This window comes from Hyperolius riggenbachi, chromosome 10 (genome assembly GCF_040937935.1).
Source record: "Hyperolius riggenbachi isolate aHypRig1 chromosome 10, aHypRig1.pri, whole genome shotgun sequence".
Classification (NCBI taxonomy): Eukaryota; Metazoa; Chordata; class Amphibia; order Anura; family Hyperoliidae; genus Hyperolius; species Hyperolius riggenbachi.
In genome coordinates, this window is record NC_090655.1 from 23,192,431 (window position 1) to 23,212,570 (window position 20,140).

At 43.9% G+C, this 20,140-nt stretch overlaps 1 long non-coding RNA gene across 1 annotated transcript in view; it reads left to right on the plus strand.

Moving 5' to 3' along the window:
* The window catches only part of LOC137535563 (uncharacterized), a 373,442-nt gene that overhangs the window by 110,155 nt on the left and 243,147 nt on the right, over window positions 1-20,140 (plus strand). Inside the window, exon 2 of the long non-coding RNA XR_011024412.1 lies at window positions 877-957. This is a non-coding gene — a long non-coding RNA (uncharacterized lncRNA). The remainder of the gene's footprint in view (window positions 1-876; window positions 958-20,140) is intronic.

The following is a 20,140-nucleotide window of genomic DNA, read 5'->3' on the forward strand; positions in this document are numbered from 1 at the left end:
CTTGTTAATTGTTGTGGCCTGGACTTTCAGACCTATGCTTCCTTGGCATTTTTTTTATCAAGAAAGTGTCACTTACCACTCGGCAAATTGCTGCAAATGAGAAAGTCACAAATAGCCCACACATTACTCAGTGTGCTCAGTCTTGCCGTGACTCGCGTATAAGTCGACCCCTATACTTTTACTTAGTGAATCAGACCTGAATTTCTAGACTTATGGTCGAGTATATACAGTATATCAGAATAGGTTATACATTGTATATTTATGCAGATGTATTTGCTGGGACCTGAAGACTGAGTTTACTACTAGGAAAGCTCTTTGGGATCCAGTATACAACAATACAGATATAAGAAACCTTCCTGATGCTGGAACCAAGATAGTTAAAGTGAACCTCCGGACTAAAAATCTACTCAGCAGAACTGAAAAGGCTTGGTGTTTCTTTAACAGTTTCACAGCATCAGAACTTTGTTTTTCTTACCAAAGCATCATTTTTAGCTGCATTTTTAGCTAAGCTCCACCCATCAAAGAAAAAAGCCCGGGCTTTTTTCCCTTGATGCTGTGTAGAGCATGATTAGATTTCCTATGTTGTTGTTCACGTTGCCTAGCAACTGGGAGGGTGATCAGGACACAGGACAGTTGGAACTGTGTCTCATGCTCCCTGTCACCACCTTTCAACCAAAAAGATGGCTGCCATCATGAAATCAAACATTTGCCTGTTCTTTTAAAACAGGGTGGGTAAGAGATTATATTACCTATCTATTTTAATTAACATAACTAATGCAACTTAATAACATTATGTTTGTTTAGGCTGAAGTTCCTCTTTAACATAGAAAATGATTTCCTGAATAATTTTTCATGTTCTTCTCTGACTCGTTACAGGTCCTCTTTAAAAACAAACCATACATAGCCAACTTATAATCCTAATTGAAGATCTCCTTGCCTGTGGCAGGCTCGGTAAATGTAAGTTTATGAATTCTGCATTCCAGCTCTTCTGTCAGATGTGTTAAGGGGAATCGCCCATGGAAGAGATTCCTCCGGGCTTCCACATCAGCTTGAGGCATTTGTCTCCCACTTGCTAAACTCCACATGAGATGTGCTTTTCACAGCGGTAATATGAAGCCACTAGGAGCGCAGAGGTTAATTATCTGCAGGTTCCGGAGGGAGCTCCATAATGCAGCAGCCGGGCGGAGATAATAGATAATTGTAATGCCTCCTATGCAGTCTGTCCTCAGAAAAATGTACAGATATTTAATGTATACAGCACCTATACAGTATAATCTTGTTATAAGAAACTCGGATATAGTAAACTATGTGACCAGGTCCCAGCCAAGTACCATTATAAGTATATGGAAGCCACGTCTGCTATAGTAAATCTTGATATAATAGAACTTCTGTTATAGTAAACCCGTTTATTGTCCTCAGCATTATTCTGCACCCGGCTATATTGGAAAGTGGGCAGTCACATCCTATACAATAAAACCTAACTGTCCCTGCGTCATCCACTTTCTCTGTCTGTCCATCCGTGGTTTTTTTGTACTGCACATGTGCGCAGTACAGACAGCCGTTGGGAGGTCAGGCCAGGGATCAGGGCAGGCGGGTGCGCGCGCTCTGACTGGCACGCGCGCAGTGACTGGCAGCGGTAATTTCACTACCTAGAGCCTGTTTTTAAACGGGCTTAGGTAGACTAGTGCATAATAAATCATTTGGAGACCCTTCCCTCTCCATAGGTGAGAATTTGACTTTTTTCCTGGACGCCTCACATTTGTTTTAAAGTGGTATAAAACCCTGACATAATATTCAATAAGAACATGTTTTCCTACTTTTTATATGCCATATGGTTATCATATTTACATTTGTGCATAAGTATTATTCATTTAGAAATTATACGTTCCCAAAGTACACTTTTTTTGCTCTGAAAGCTGACTGTGCATTTTATTCATAACTGCTTTATTCATCTTCTAACGTAAGCAGAAATGCTTTCTGATTATCTCAATGTCTTCAGGAGAGTTTGCAGTGTCAGAGAAGGGTTTGTTTGCATTCCTCACTTGATACAATTAAACACAAGATAACATTATCTCTAGTTCGGATTGGTCCAGCTTTCCCTGAAGGGGAGCTTCTAAGGCCTGTGTTTAACCCTTTGAATGCTGTTCTAGTAAAAAAAAAATGCTGGTTGTATATAATATGCTGCTTTAACTAACCTGAACTCTTGCACAGAAGAAAAGGAAATCACAGAGAAATCCACCCTGTGTGTGTTTTGTAGAGAACAGCCTGTCTAATTCTTCCATCTCAGTAAGTAATGAGCCAGTGTAATTTGAGCTGTGCACTGTCTGATTTGTGAGCTAATTTGTAAACACAGGAGGTTAACCAATTTAGCTTCTCCCAGAAAACCAGGAAGTAACTACCCTGCAGCACCGCTGTAGGAGCTCTATAAGCTGTAGCAATGAAATGTTTTTCTTTAAAGGTTATTATGCTGTTGCTTATCTTTTCGCGCATAAGAGGAAATGCTGAGTTCAGGTCTGCTTTAAAGGGGAACTGAAGTAAGAGGTATACGGAGGCTGCCATATTTATTTCCTTTTAATCAATACCAGTTGCCTGGCAGCCCTGCTGATCCTCTGCCTCTAATACTATTAGCCATAGCCCCTGAACAAGCATGCAGCAGTTCAGGTGTTTCAGACTTTAAAGTCAGATCTGACAAGATTAGCTGCATGCTTGTTTCTGGTGTTATTCAGATACTACTGCAGAGAAATAGACCAGCAGGGCTGCCAGGCAACTGGTATTGATTAAAAGGAAATACATATGGCAGCCTCCTTATACCTCTTACTTCAGTTCCCCTTTAAAGGGTATCTGAAGTGAAAATAAACGTATGATATAATGAATTGTATGTGTAGTACAACTAAGAAATAGAACATTAGTAGCAAAGGAAACAGCCTCATATTGTTTCCAGTACAGGAAGAGTTAGAAAAACAACTTCAGTTTTTATCTATGCAAAAGAACCTCTCTGAGCTCTCTGACCCAACTTGCAGTCCTATTTTATGAAGTACTTATACATCAAAGAAACAGTGAAAAACAGCTTCAGATAAGGTTTTACTGCAGGGGAGTTCAAAGGGTTATTAGCTCTTCTCTGTTTCATAGTTTAAAATACGGAGTGTTGTTTGTAATTACAAATATGACAGAATGATGCAATGTTATAAAAAAAAAGTTATATTCTTTGCTACTAATGTTTTAATAATCATCTGTACTACACATACATACATACATACCATATGTTTGTTTTCCCTTCATTACGGGAGCTGTTTCTTCTGTAATGCAGAATGACCTTCCCCTCTTCCGAGAGGGAGACTTCCTGTAATTGCACAATGTACAGCACATACTCCAGCATAAATTGCTTTGTCAGTAGCACTAATATATTCCCATAGATTACCAATACTATATATATATAGCCCAACTTCATGGTGAGATCTTAGCAAGGCCATTCTATTGATCCCCTGAGCCCTCTGTAGCTGGGGAACTAATGGAGGCCTTGAAGATGCCCTAAAAAGTGAAAATATATCTTGTTCGTCATTATTTAGAAAAAATGGTATCTCTCTATGGATTTGCCTCTCTGCAGCAGGGTCTTTGAATTGCTGGTCATTCAGATCCCGGGGGATTAGTATGGCTCAGGCTGCAGGGCAGAAAAGAAAGGCCTCCAGCCAAAATGTCTCCCTCTAAAAGGAATTGAAAGTTTTAACTTCATCTCATTAAAGTTCACACTCTCCAGAGGTATTGGCTAAGCTGCCAGATATAAAAGAGAAGATGAATAACCTATGACCCTAAGCTGGGCCCAGAAATCCAGTTGTCAGGGGAAAAAGCCATACATTCACTTAGGATGAAAATCATATATAGTCTGAACATCACCTGTCTGACACAAAGCTCTGAAGAAGTCACATATTTCCCTAAGGAAATTCTGAATGAGTTTAGATCCTTTTTATTCAAATACTTCGTCACAAACAAACTGGCAGAAAAGTTAGTGGCATTCCAGTGAAACCTATCTAGCGTACACTGACAATGAGTCAGCAGAATGGTACAGATAGTGTTTATTAACCTTTTGGGGCCTACGAAAAGAATTATTATTATCTAGTCTGTACCGTATTTTTAGGACTATAAGATGCTCCTGACCATAAGGCGCTCCTAGGTTTAGAGGACCAAAAACGGGAAAAAAGATATTCCAAACCTGGTGCATCCATGGTGAAAGGGCATCTTGTGGATTATGCCCCCTTTGTACCTCATGCCTCCTTGTACTTCTTGTGTCCCCCATGTGTCCCCATTTGTTGTCATCTAAGCCCCTTTGTGTCCTTCTTGTGTTCTGAGTGACTTCTATGCCCCTTTGTGTCCTCCTCTGCATGGGCACAGTACTGGGAGTCCCCGACATTGCAGCGGGTTGGAGGTTCGTATTAGCAGGCGTTCACAAGTCAGGAACTCCCTGCATTTGTATTATAAGATGCAGTGACTTTCTTCCCACACTTTCGGGAGAGAAAAAGTGAGTCCACTAGCTGTCAACTGAAGGGCTCACAATCTAGGGAGTAGCCAATAAAAGAGGAGCTGCAGTCAAAATAACAATAACAAAATAAAAATAAATAAAATTGCTTTTTTTTCTTACACTACTCATTTATCAATTATGTACTCAGAGTTTGCCCATTGTAAGATCTTTCCTCTCCCATTTTGAAAATTCTGAAATTTATCACAGGCTCTAACATTCTGCAGCGATCACCTGCCAGTACTAAAAAAAAGTTGCTGACGGTTATAAAGTCAGGAAAAATCTCTGGTCTCCTCCCAGATTGCTCGTGTGTATGTGTGTGTGTGTGTGTGGGGGGGGGGGGGGGGATTCTGCATATCTAATCAGCGTAGGCTGCGGCTACTCACCAATACACAGCAGTATATAGCTATAGGAAGTGTTTCTGATGCTGAAACCAGGATATTTACCGTAAAATGTCGTTACAGTTATACAGTTACTCTTTAACTTATCGCTACGTTTTTGCGATGTGGGAGTATAGTTGCAAGGAGTTTTGAATCAGGATGATACCATTTATTTCCATATACTTGGAAAGCCTGTGCAGACACACACCGTATATAGTGGCGTATATGATGATTGGGCGTATACGATGACCCCCAACTGTTTGGGATTAGAGTTGGGCCGAACCTCCGATTTTAGGTTCGCGAACTTCCGCGAAAGGTTCGGTTCGCGAAAAAGTTCGCGAACCGCCATAGACTTCAATGGGGAGGCGAACTTTCAAAGTTTTAAAAAATTCTATCAACTGGAAAAATGATAGAAAACATGTTTCAAAAGCTCTAATACCTGGAGCCACACCTAATTGAGTGAAATACACATCACTGCTGGAGGACCCTCCCTCCTCCAAGCAAGGTCCTTTATACCATTTGCCTACCTACACTAATTAGTTATGGGACAGCTGCTACACACTCTGCTAGGGAGATTTTAATTCCTCCCTCCACCCACCTCCCTCCTCCCTTCTACCCTTCTACCTATTTAGGGTCGAGGAGGGTCTCTTCTGCCAGGGAATTATACTATTTTAAAAACCAGTATACATCATACCATAGCTGGTACATCATACCATAGCTGGGAATACATACATGAGTATACATCATACCATAGCTGGGAATCGAACCCAGAACTCACTGTGTGGTGGACACGTCACCCTAAGCACTGTACCACTACAGAAGTAAGTGAAGCTAGCCTAAAATGTAATATTTATGCTCAATGCAATAGAACCATTAGGTTGCTTAAAGGAGAACTGTAGTGAGAGGTATATGGAGGCTGCCATATTGATTTCCTTTTAAGCTATACCAGTTGCCTGGCAGCCCTGCTGATCTATTTGGCTGCAGTAGTGTGAATCACACCAGAAACAAGCATGCAGCTAATCTTGTCAGATCTTACAAAAATGTCAAACACCAGATCATACCATAGCTGGGAATCAAACCCAGATCTCACTGTGTGGTGGGCACGTCACCCTAAGCACTGTACCACTAAAGAAGTAAGTGAAGCTAGCCTAAAATGTAACATTTATGCTCAATGCAATAGAACCATTAGGTTGCTTAAAGGAGAACTGTAGTGAGAGGTATATGGAGGCTGCCATATTGATTTCCTTTTAAGCTATACCAGTTGCCTGGCAGCCCTGCTGATCTATTTGGCTGCAGTAGTGTGAATCACACCAGAAACAAGCATGCAACTAATTTTTCCTTTTAAAATAATACCAGTTGCCTGAATTGCCTGCTGATCCTGTGTCTCTAATACTTTTAGCCACAGCCCCTGAACAAGCATGCAGATCAGGTGCTCTGACTGAAGTCAGACTGGATTAGCTGCATGCTTGTTTCAGGGTGTGATTCAGCCACTATTGCAGTCACAAAGATCAGCTGGACTGCCAGGCAACTGGTATTGTTTACAGGAAACAGCCATATCACTCTCAGTTAAGGTTCCCTTTAAAGGAGAACTGTAGTGAAAGGTATATGGAGGCTACCATATTGATTTCCTTTTAAGCAATACCAGTTACCTGGCTATCCTGCAGATCCTCTGCCTCCAATACTTTTAGCCCTAGACCCTGAACAAGCATGCAGCAGATCTGGTGTTTGACATTTTTGTAAGATCTGACAAGATTAGCTGCATGCTTGTTTCTGGTGTGATTCACACTACTGCAGCCAAATAGATCAGCAGGGCTGCCAGGCAACTGGTATAGCTTAAAAGGAAATCAATATGGCAGCCTCCATATACCTCTCACTACAGTTCTCCTTTAAGCAACCTAATGGTTCTATTGCATTGAGCATAAATGTTAAATTTTAGGATAGCTTCACTTACTTCTGTAGTGGTACAGTGCTTAGGGTGACGTGTTTACCACACAGTGAGATCTGGGTTCGATTCCCAGCTATGGTATGATGTATACTCATGTATGTATTCCCAGCTATGGTATGATGTACCAGCTATGGTATGATGTATACTGGTTTTTAAAATAGTATAATTCCCTGGCAGAAGAGACCCTCCTCCCTCCGGTAGGAGGGAGGAGGGAATAGGTAGAAGGGTGGGAGGAGGGAGGAATTAAAATCTCCCTAGCAGAGTGTGTACCAGCTGTCCCATAATTAATTAGTGTAGGCAGACAACTGAGTCAAATGGTATAAAGGACCTAGCTTGAAGGGAGGGTGGGCTGGTTCTCTAACACTGAAAGCAATGTGTTTGACAATAACATGTCTGCTGACAGTGAAATGGAGGCTAAAAATTTTGCTCAATACAGCATTATGGGGCGAATCGAACTTCCGCAAAAGTTCGCCTGATGCAGGCGAACACGAACCCCCAAAGTTCGCCTGGAACCGTTCGCAGGCGAACCGTTCGGCCCAACTCTATTTGGGATATACTCCCTGTATAAGACTAGCCCTCTTCCAACACACACCAAATATAAATAAATAAAAACATCATATACTAGTGCTATGTATGAACATATACTGGTGCTGTACTATATGTGGTACACAGTATATAACAGTATAAAGGTAATTGACTGTTTGGATTGGTCAGCTCTCCTTGTCTCCCTTTTCATCAGAGCGGTATGGAAGAATAAATCGCGCTGTGCCCTTAAAACACGCCCCTTTCACCCTTCCGGCCCACCCTTGTATCCTATTTACCTCCTTCTCTGCCTCTCAGATCTCGCACATGTGCGCCTGCGCCGCTTCACTACAGTCCTCAGCAGCGAGATCTGAGAGGCGGTAACAGGATACGGCGTATCACCCGACATCAATGACACCCGGCGTATAAGACGACCACTGACTTTTCAGAAGATTTTCAAGGGTTACAAAGTAGTCTTATACATCTGAATATACAGTGATTGTAAAATCGAGTGACTTTAGCTATACAGGACTTGATAGCAGGAGTCTTCTATCCATCCTGCCTTCCAACACTGCCATCTAATGCGGGATAGACAGTATTACACTGCCTATTACTTGCTTTTTTATTGTTACAGTCCTTGTAGTGTAGCTTGAGCATAATAGTTATTAGAATACCACACTTGAATGTTAGATAGTACAGGAGGTTTATCATTTTTTGCGTTGCAGTGTGACCACTTTTTTGTGCTTGATTTTTCTTTCATGCAAGATTTTTTTAATTTTTTTTTAAATTTAGCTAAACTGTAATAAAAATATCAACGTTCGTGGTATGCCGGGGAAATAGCAGAAAATTGTCTTAAGTTTAACCAGTTCAGCCTTCAGTCGTTTTCACTTTATGCATCCGAGCAATGTTCACCTCCCATTCATTAGCCTATAACTTTATCACTACTTATCACAATGAACTGATCTATATCTTGTTTTTTCCGCCACCAATTAGGCTTTCTTTGGGGGGTACATTTTGCTAAGAGCTACCTTACTGTAAATGCATTTTAACAGTAAGAATAAGAAAAAAAATGAAAAAATTAATTATTTGTCAGTTTTCGGCCATTATAGTTTTAAAATAAAACATGCCTCCATAATTAAAACCCACGTATTGTATTTGCCCATATGTCACGGTTATTTCACCGTTTAAATTATGTCCCTATCACAATGTATCGCGACAATATTTTATTTGGAAATAAAAGAGCATTTTTTCCGTTTTGCATCCATCACTATTTACAAGCTTATAAAAAAAAATACAGAGAAATATTTCATCTTTACATAGATATTTAAAAAGTTTAGACCCTTAGGTAAATATTTATGTGTTTTTTTTTTTATAGTAATGTTTTTTTTATTTTTATTAAACATTTTATGTGGGCATTTTTGGGAGGGTGGGATATAAATATTGTTTTATTTGGGGAAATATTTGTGTATTGTAATGTTTTTTTACTGTTACTTGTAGTTTTACTTTTTGGCCACAAGATGGCAATCTTGAGTTTGTTTACATGACGTCACTCTAAGCGTACAATGTACGCTTAGAGGGACAGAGCTTCAGAAAAAGCGTAGCTTCCGAGAGAAGCTGTCGCTTTTTCAGCGGGGGAGAGGAATCAGTGATCGGGCACCATAGCCCGATACATTGATTCCTAGGCTACCGAATCCGCGGCCGGGAGTGCGCGTGCACGCGCGCGATAGGCCGCGGGAGCGCGCGGACGCGCACGTGACCTCCTGGACGTAGGTACTACGTCCTGGAGGCATAAATGGTTAATGTGGGGGAAATACAAACACAGAAATGCACCAAATTAAATAATTCTCCTGAATTGCGAGCAGTCCATGGACTTTCATTATATTTGAGGCAAAAATGTGTGCAATATGACCAAGTGTGCGACTGAAGGCAGCCATACACTGGTCGATTGCCACCAGATCGACCAACAGATAGATCCCTCTCTGATCGAATCTGATCACAGAGGGATCTATTGGCTGCCCACACACTGCACACAGATTTTCAATCGATTTCAGCATGAAATTGATTTACAATCTGTGGAGCTGCCTCTGCCTCTCTGCCCCTTTACATTACCTGTCCGCTGGCTCGAGTTCCCGGGTCCACGCTAACACTTTCTCCAGCTGGCCTTCTTCATCTTCACTGTACTTCCTGTCCCGTCCTGTGAGAAGGGGAAGTTCAAACAGTGGAGCGTCCTCTGCTGTTTGAACTTCCTTTGGTCTCAGGACGGGACAGGAAGTGCAGAGAAGATGATGAAGGCCAGCCGGAGAAAGTGTTAACGCGGACCCCGGAAACTCGCGCCAGCGGAACAGGAGGGATTATTGCTGTGTCGTTCGTCACCTAATCGAATGCCGCTAACAATGCGCTCCTGACACGCTGGCGATTGAGCAAACTTTTCCGCCTAGACAGATCGACGAAATTAATCGATTTCAAATGGAAATCAGTCGATCGGTTTGCGTTTGCATAATCGATTTCTACGCAGATTCGATCACAGTGATCAAATCTGCTGTCTATCGGCAGAAAATTGCATCAATGCATGGACACCTTTAGTAGGAAGAAAATATCATGCATAAGAAATGAAAGAATTGAGAAGAATATGGAGGCGGCAATATTTATTGTCTTTTCAAAAATACCCGTTGCCTGGCAGTCCTGCTGGTCTATTTGGCTGCAGTAGTGTCTGAATAACACCAGAAACAAGCATGCAGCTAATCTTGTCAGATCTGACAATATCAGAAATACCTGATGTGCTGTATGAGGGTCTCTGGCTAAAAGTATTAAAGGCAGAGGATTAGTAGGACAGACAGGCGACTGGTGTTGCTTAAAAGGAAATAAATATAGCAGCTTTGCTAGTTGTCAATTTTCTAAAATAAATTGGCTGGGAGATTGGAAAGCAGAAATCATTTGCAATAGTTCAGAGAGCACGACGAAACCTGAATGCATTTGAAATTGTGGGAAAACCCCACAGAAGGTGGAATTCTTAAAGGGAACCTGAGATGAACAATGTCCCAGGTTTTATCCTTACCTGGGTCATCCTCCAGCTCCCCTGAGGCCGCTCTGTTCATCTTCATGTCATCGGACGGCAAGGGATCGAGCAGCCTCAAGGGACCCAGCTAAATATAAAACCTGGGATATTGTTCCTTTTTTAAAATAGAAAAACCACACTGTGCATAGTTTTCAAAAGACTGTACAGTGCCACCTATGGTTTAAAAATGGAAGTTAAAGCGGATCCGAGATGAAAAACTAACTATAACAAGTAACTTGTGTATATATCTTATCTGAAGTTTAGATAAGCTTACACAGCAAATCTAGCTGCAAACAACTTCAGTAGATTATGAGTATTTCTTCCTGTGATCCAATGACAGCAGCCATGTTGTTTGTAAACATTACAAACAGGCAAGCTTATCTGCATCTTCTGTGAAAAAAAATGAATCCCCCCTCCTCCTCCCTCCTCCCCTCTGCCTCTGAAATCTCTGGCTAGTAATCCCCCCCCTCCCCTTTTCTGCCCAGACTGAGCTCCCATGAGCCATGGCTACTGCCAAGGGTCTCTGAAAAACTGTGGGCGAGGCTTGTCTAGTTTATAGGGAAGAGTATTAAAAGAGTATTAAAACAAAAAAGTATTTGGCTTGAGGAATGCCCTATAACCAATAGAAAAGGAACACAATTATGCAATGAGTAAAAGTTCATCTTGGATCCACTTTAATGACATCTTCCCAGGCACATAATACCACCACAAGTGGAGGGAGTTGCAGGTTTAAGGTTTAAGGTTTACAGAGGTATGCTTGCAAAGCAGTGGACATTCAGTACAGTCTAGGCACATACTGCCACCAGCTGGTGGCTGGTGAAAATAAGATAGAAAATCATAACAAGGTCTCAGCATCAAGGAAGCTGACGCCCCAAAGTCTGGCAATATACATGTACTACTTACAGTATTGTGTTTTCCCTTCTAAAATGCTGCTCTGTTTATATACCAAAATAACTCTGCAGCATTTCCTTCCTCTGTAGTGTTTGCAGATATTTTCTCAGCAGTACCAGAGCTGACATAAAATAAAAGTTTTATACATACCTGGGGCTTCCTCCAGCCACATGCGCATGATCGCTCCCACGCCGCCGTCCTCAGTCTTCTCCCTCTTCAGTACCGATTACCGTCACTTTAGCCAGTCGGGGCCAGTCTATGTCGATCATAGTGATCACTATAAGAGCAGCGGTGGCAGGAGGGGAAGAAAAGGATCCACTCACCTTCCTGACATTCCCCTGGCGATCGTTGCATGCCTCCGCTCTGTCCGGCATGTCTGCTCACTCTGACTTAAGTGTCCGGTCACGGCTTGTTGATGTCATCAAGCCGCGACCCAGAACTTAGCAGCAGTGCGAGCAGGGATGCCAGCTAGAGCTGCTCATCGCCGGAGCCTGGGAAGTGAGCAAAGGCTCACCTGGCTACACTAGGGACACCATGCCTAGCTAACTATACTGGAGATCCAGCTGCCTGGACCCCGCCCCCCCCCCACTCCCAAAAAGAAAAAAAAGCTTCCCCTGCATGTAAAATGGCCTGGTCCTTAAGGGCGGTTAGGCAGGCAGTTTCCAGAGGGTTAATTCTTATAAAGATCTCCTCACAGAGTTATAGAAGTACTTGGGTCTCCGAGTACTTCCAAACACGTCCGTACTGAGCACGCATGAGTGCAGTAGTATGGAGCCGCTCAACTTTGCAAGTACTCGGAGACCCGTGTACTTCTGTAGTCATCTGAGGAGACCTGAAGACACAGCTGACAGGATATTTTGAACAGGGACCCGGTGGTAGTATGACGCATACAGGACCAGGCACGTTCTAAGGGATCCAGAACCCTTAGAGGTGAGTATGTAACTACCCCCCCACCTAATAGCCTATCCAGGGCTGTCCCTCCTATGATGCGGGGTGACGCAGCTTCCTCAGGCGGCAAAAGTGTGGGTGTGCGCCAAGCAGAAACAGGAAGAAAAAGAGTGTGTCTAGCCTGCCGCTGCCTGGCGCCCGCCTTACCGGCGCCCGTCTGGAAGCATGGCCACCCGGACATGGCACCCCTGCATATGTTACCGCGTTCCCCGCACTGCTTCCCTCCCCGCTTGTTAGATTTCATCCTCTGCTCCGTCTATTACAGCAGGGCTACAAGAAAATGGCTGCCAGTGTCAGCATTTGTGAACAACAGCGGCCATTTTGTTGTTGCCGTGCTGTAGTAGACGGAGCAGAGGACTCGATCTGACAAGCGGAAGCGCTACACTCCAGAGGTTGGTAAGTCGCGGGGACGCATCCTCAAAAGCAGTGTTGGACTGGGAGGTGGAAAAAACTGAGGAAATCCACCTATTGGCCAAGCAGCAGTAACCCTGTGTTATCACTCCCAATAGAAGCATGTAGCAAGTCTTCGCTGTGAGCAGCAACACCTGATTACTGCTGCTTGGCCAGCAAGTGGATTTCCTCAGCTTTCCCACCTCCCAGTCCAACACTTCTCACAAGTTTGCCTCAGGCAACAAAAAGTGTAGAGCTGGCCCTGAGCCTATTATGGTGTTTTTTTAGTTCATAAAACAATATACCATATTTGACTTCAGTTTGGCCCAAATGAAAGCTGTATGTGGCCTTTTCTGTGGCTGGTAATACCCTCTTTAAATACCTTAGAGATGCACTTATTCATTCATTACAAAAGGTACGTTCTCATATAACAGTAAAGTGATTGTCCATAATCTATAATATGTGGCCACTGGCCACCATCACTTACCCTATCTATAACAAATGTGACTACCATCCTATGTAATAAAACCCTAACTGTCCCTGCGTCATCCTCCTGTCCCTGTGTCCCGTGTTTTTTGGCTACTGCACATGTGTAGCCGTAGCTGTTGGTACAGGAGGATGACGGGGCCAGAGGGTGCGGGCGGGCGGGTGCGTGCGGCAATGAGAGAGACCTAGAGCCCATTTTTAAAAGGGCTTAGGTCTACTAGTGACTTCCATAATTCATAACAAGTGTGGCCACTATGACTTCCCCCATCCATAGCAAGTGTGGCCGCCATGAGTTCCCCCATCCATAACAAGTGTGGCCAGCATGACTTCCCCCATCCATAACAAGTGTGGCCACCATGAGTTCCCCCATCCATAACAAGTGTGGCCACTATGACTTCCCCCATCCATAACAAGTGTGGCCGCCATGACTTCCCCCATCCATAACAAGTGTGGCCACCATGACTTCCCCCATCCATAACAAGTGTGGCCACCATGAGTTCCCCATCGATAAGAACTGTGGCCAGCATGACTTCCCCCATCCATAGCAAGTGTGGCCACCATGGCTTCCCCCATCCATAGCAAGTGTGGCCACCATGGCTTCCCCCATCCATAGCAAGTGTGGCCACCATGGCTTCCCCCATCCATAGCAAGTGTGGCCACCATGACTTCCCCCATCCATAACAAGTGTGGTCACCATGAGTTCCCCCATCCATAAGAACTGTGGTCACCATGAGTTCCCCCATCCATAAGAACTGTGGCCACTATGACTTCCCCCATCCATTACAAGTGTGGCCACCATGACTTCCCCCATCCATTACAAGTGTGGCCACCATGACTTCCCCCATCCATTACAAGTGTGGCCACCATGCCTTCCCCCATCCATAGCAAGTGTGGCCACCATGGCTTCCCCCATCCATAGCAAGTGTGGCCGCCATGACTTCCCCCATCCATAGCAAGTGTGGCCACCATGGCTTTCCCCATCCATAGCAAGTGTGGCCACCATGGCTTCCCCCATCCATAGCAAGTGTGGCCACCATGACTTCCCCCATCCATTACAAGTGTGGCCACCATGCCTTCCCCCATCCATAGCAAGTGTGGCCACCATGGCTTCCCCCATCCATAGCAAGTGTGGCCACCATGGCTTCCCCCATCCATAGCAAGTGTGGCCACCATGACTTCCCCCATCCATTACAAGTGTGGCCACCATGACTTCCCCCATCCATTACAAGTGTGGCCACCATGCCTTCCCCCATCCATAGCAAGTGTGGCCACCATGGCTTCCCCCATCCATAGCAAGTGTGGCCACCATGGCTTCCCCCATCCATAGCAAGTGTGGCCACCATGGCTTCCCCCATCCATAGCCAGTGTGGCCACCATGGCTTCCCCCATCCATAGCAAGTGTGGCCACCATGGCTTCCCCCATCCATAGCAAGTGTGGCCACCATGGCTTCCCCCATCCATAGCAAGTGTGGCCACCATGACTTCCCCCATCCATAGCAAGTGTAGTGACCATGACTTCCCCCATCCATAACAAATGTGTGGCCACCATGACTTCCCCCATCCTTAACAAGTGTGTGGCCACCATGGCTTCCCCCATCCATAACAAGTGTGGCCACTATGACTTCCCCCATCCATAACAAGTGTGTGGCCACCATGACTTCCCCCATCCATAACAAGTGTGGCCCCTATGACTTCCCCCATCCATAACAAGTGTGTGGCCATGTGTGGCTTACATGACTTCCTTCAACCATAACAAGTGTGGCCAGTAATCCATAAGAAGTTTGGACCCCATGACCTCCTCCAGCATCAACAAACATGGTAACAGCAACATTTGCTTTTGGTGAGGGGCCTCTGTATCAAAGGAAGGGAAAACAAGAAACTAGGGCAACCCACAACCCCAGCCCACCCTGTAGCTGCTTCTCCATAAATTACACCTCTAATGACTGTTAGAAGGTGGACATTTCCCTCATTACCAAGGAATCCAGTTAATTGCTCCAACAACAAGAATATTTCCACTTATCCTGTACTGAGTTTTTGGCTCCTGGAAGATGCAGTCTTCATCCGGTCCTGTGAATTGCCCACTTGTGGAGAAAGACGTCCGCTCATCGCTGGGATGCATCTCATAACGTTTATTCATTTTGAGAGCATTCCAAGCAAATTATATCACTCCTGGTGAGAAGAAAGGAGTGCTTCTGTCTTGTCCATTTATCCTAACATATCATCCAGCAGAAGGTGCAATAAAGTATAGCTCTTTAGACACCTTTTTTTCTTGCAATTATACACCTTTATCTAGCAAACGGTGTATTTTCCTGGAAGACAAAGCACACTGTAATCTCCATAAACGCCTGGATGTTCTGCTCAGCAAGCCACTCTGAATGTGATGTTTGGTGAGCCTGAACACCACAATTTCTGGTCACTTTGGGGGCAGAATGGCTTTAAAATTACTTTAAGTGGATAATATGCCCATGAGAACAATATAATGCCTGTACTTGCCTGAGAGCGGAACTGTAACCTAAGCTTTTTTTCATTTACTTTTAAGATTGGAACTGCTCATGCTTGATTACAATAAAGGAGTAGGAATGCATCTACAGACAAAATGATTATGAAATCCCTTTCTGCTGTCCTCTGAAAAGGGGAGGGGTTAGTGAGGCAGGAGGTAACAGGGGGAAAAGTAATTGGTCAATAATATCAAGCAATTCAGGTTGGGCTTAAAGGGGAACTTCAGCCTAAACAAACATACTGTCATCAAGTTACATTCGTTATGTTAATTAGAATACTGTAGATAGGTAATATAATCTCTTACCCACCCTGTTATAAAAGAACAGGCAAATGTTTGTGATTCATGGGGGCTGCCATCTTTGTCATGGGGCAGCCATCTTTTTGGTTGAAAGGAGGTGACAGGGAGCATGAGACACAGTTCCAACTGTCCTGTGTTCTGATAACCTCTCCCAGCTGCACACGCTAGGCTTCAAATGTCAAATTCAAAATGTAAAAAAAAAAAAAAAAAAAAAAAATGCACCAAGACAGCAGAACGAGAACAACATCATCAGAAATCCCATCATGCTTTGCACAGCATCAGGGGAAAAAAGCCCGGGCAGTTTTCTTCTGTGCAGCTAAAAATGAGGCTTGTATAAGAGAAACAAAGTTCTGATGCTGTGAAACTGTTAAAGAAACACCAAGCCTGCTGAGTCGATTTTTAGTCCGGAGGTTTACTTTAAAGCAAACCTGAGCTGGAACCTTGGGTGGAAAATCACATACTTAAAGAGGAACTGTAGCCAAGGATTGAACTTCATCCCAATCAGTAGCTGATACCACCTTTCCCATGAAAATTTTTTACCTTTTCTCGAATAGAGCATCAGGGAGGTCTGCATGGCTGATATTGTGGTAAAGCCCCTCCCACAGAGTGATGTCAGGACCTAGGTCCAGACAGTTTTCTGTCTGTGAGCCCTGTTGCATTGTGGGAAATAACAGCTGTTTCCAACTGCCAAACAACCAGTATCTCCCTCTGTGCACATATATATCTATAAAAAAAAAACACCTTTTAGCCTATCGCATTGTTAGGGGTTGTGCTTATAAGCTTACTTAAAGGGGAACTGAAGAGAGAGGTATATGGAGGCTGCCATGTTTATTTCCTTTTAAGCAATACCAGTTGCCTGGCAGCCCTGCTGATCCTCTGCCTCTAATACTATTAGCCATAGCCCCTGAACAAGCATGCAGCAGATCAGGTGTTTCAGACATTAAAGTCAGATCTGACAAGACTAGCTGCATGCTTGTTTCTGGTGTTATTCAGATACTACTGCAGAGAAATAAACCAGCAGGGCTGCCAGGCAACTGGTATTGATTAAAAGGAAATAAATATGGCAGCCTCCGTATACCTCTTACTTCAGTTCCCCTTTAATGCATTTCAAATAAATATGCACTTTTGTTTTGTTTTGTTTTTTAAACTTGTAATGTTTATACTTGATTGGCCACTCCTTTCCTTCAAGAACATAAAAATGAATGACAGGATCTCCCATCTTTATTTTTGTTCTTTGGAAACATTTTACTTGACGTGGTACCGTTCCACACAGGTGTAATTATATCATCTTTGCCTTTGAAGTTTTTATATTTCTTGTTACAAGGATCCTTGATTCTCATTTACCTGTTTAGAACAATCAAAATAATGAAATTAGATTACTGTTATTTTTTTGTTTGTTTTTTTTTCTTTGGCTTTGCATTTTTTTGCTTACTGGCGTTTACTGTTCTGTTTGTGAATGGTTAAACAGTGGTGCTTAGACCTTGCTCCACTAATACAAAATCAAACACTGCCACCTTGTGGTAAGAGCTCTTACTGACCAAAACAATTGCTGTAGTTATACCTGGTTAAGGCCTCTTGCACACTGCATGCATTTCCGATTCAGATTCCGCTTTTTAATCGGTTTTTACATCCGATTCCGATTTTTAATCTTTACTGCATGCTGCGTTTTTTTGATCCATTTTTCTGTTGAATGTATTCAGGGAAAATCGGAATAGAAAATCGGAATCAGTATCGGAAAACGGATTTGCAGTGTGCAGGGAGCTTCATACGTGTTTTATTGCTATACTATTTACAATCCAGTTGGTTTCACAAGTTTTTGATTTTTTTTTTTTAATGCTTAAAGTGAACCTCCGGACTAAAAATCTACTCAGCAGAACTGAAAAGGCTTGGTGTTTCTTTAACAGTTTCACAGCATCAGAACTTTGTTTTTCTTACCAAAGCATCATTTTTTGCTGCATTTTTAGCTAAGCTCCACCCATCAAAGAAAACTGCCCGGGCTTTTTTTCCCTGATGCTGTGCAAAGCATGATGGGATTTCCTATGTTGTTATTCACATTGCCTAGCAACTGGGAGGGGTGATCAGCACACAGGACAGTTGGAACTGTGTCTCAGGCTCCCTGTCACCTCCTTTCAACCAAAAAGATGGCTGCCTTCATGAAATCATACATTTGCCTGTTCTTTTAAAACAGGGTGGGGAAGAGATTATATTACCTATCTATTTTAATTAACATAACTAACGTAACTTAATGACAGTATGTTTGTTTAGGCTGAAGTTCCTCTTTAACATAGTCTGTCTTTCTTAACTAAAAACTATTATGGTGGAAAGGGATTTGCCAAAGGAATAACTTTATATAATTGATTCTTGAAGGACTCCCAAAAAAACTAAAACTATCTTTACTTATCTGGTGCTTCTTCCAGTCCCTAGAAGTCCTTTGGGTCAGCTCTAATCCTCCCCGGCGTCCCACTGGCCATCTGAAAGGATTGCTGGCCCATTGGCGGGTGGCACCTTCTGCGCGGACGGGTGCTAGCGTACGTGTGCAAATGCGTTCATGCGCACTGTGCCTGCGTAGTACATGCCTGGTGATTTGGGCACAGGCGCTCTCACGCAGGGTTAGCGATCCTTACAGGCGGCCAGCGGGACCTTGGAGAAGACCAGAGCTGCCGCGATGACCCAAATGACTTCTAGGGGCTGGAAGAAGCCACAGATAAGAAAAGACTTTTCGCCTCGGGAGTCCTTTAACGTTTACCTGTCATATTCTGTGACCAAATTTTACACTTATGTGACCTGAGCAAAGATCGGCAAAACTTCTGTCTAAGAGACTCCTCATTTCGGTCTATGCTCTTGATTTCCTCCCCCCCCCCACAGGGTTATGAGCCCAAGTGCAAATGTTACCACCGCCTCCACCCCCTGAGCGATACATGCTTACAAGATCTGTAATGTTATAGGTCACCATTGTCAAGGAGAAGGAGCTCCTCCTCACCACTGGTGCCCAAGAAAAGGTGTTGGTAGGCCCAGTGGTGGACTTATGATGGGATCTAGAAGCCCCCTTTAGCAATAATGGGAATGCCAGATGTTCCTATGCATAGCCCCAGGCCTTGGGTTGCTGCAGGCCAAGGGGCCCCTGGACTTGAAGAGGGGTTACTACAAATGAAAGAGGAGGGTGAAAATTGCTCAAGGTATAGTGCATTTTACTCTGGGATAAATTTATATGCATGTATTTAAAATGTTACAATTTTTCATTCCAGTGGGCTTGTCAGATATGCTCTCTTGGCCGTACTGTGCATGTGTGTGGATGGTCTGCACCTGCCAATAAAGCAGTTCGTGTTTGGCTTGTTCCTCTGTGCATAAACAGCTTTGTGCTACTACAGATACTAAGCTTGTGCATGCTCAGAGCAGCGCACTCGTAAATGAATGAGAGCATGCCCATGAAGAAGCAGAGGGTACCAGGCAGCAGCGGGGACCTCAAGGGGGACATGGGAAGCCTCCAGAGGTTCTAACTTTATTACTTATTCTTCTCACAGATTTACTTTAAAGAGGAACTCCAGTGAACATTTTAGTGCTGGCAGGTGATGTAGCTGCTGCATGGTTTTTGGCAGTTGGAAACAGCTGTAACAGCTATTTTCCACAATGCAGCAAGGTTCACAGACAGGAAACTGCCAAAAGTTTGAACTTTTCTTGTGGGAGGGGTTTCTTGTCATACAGCGCCCACTGATGGTCTGTTTGTGAAAAGGAATAGATTTCTCATGTAAAAGGGGGTATCAGCTACTGATTAAGATAAAGTTCAATTTTTGGTCGGAGTTTCTCTTTAACCTCCTTAGCGGTAACCCCGAGCTGAGCTCGGGGTAGGCCGCCGCGTAGGATATCTCAGCCCCTGGTGGGGCGATTTCCTTTCTGTAAATTGCTGTACGTGCAGCCAGCACTTTGCTAGCTGCGCGTCCAGCTCGATCGCCGCCGCTCTGCGGCGATCGTCCGCACAGCAGCAGCGGAAGAGGGCCCCCCGCCCCCGCCAGAGCCCTGCGCAGCCCGGACCAATCAGTTCCGGGCAGCGCAAAGGGCTGGATCGAATGGGTCTGACGTCAGGACGTCGGCTGACGTCCATGACGTCATTCCGATCGTCGCCATGGCGACAGGAGAAGCCAAACATGAGATCGCGTTCTATACGCGATCTCCTGTTTACTTTTGTTGCCGGCGGCGATCGGACTAGAGGGACTAATGC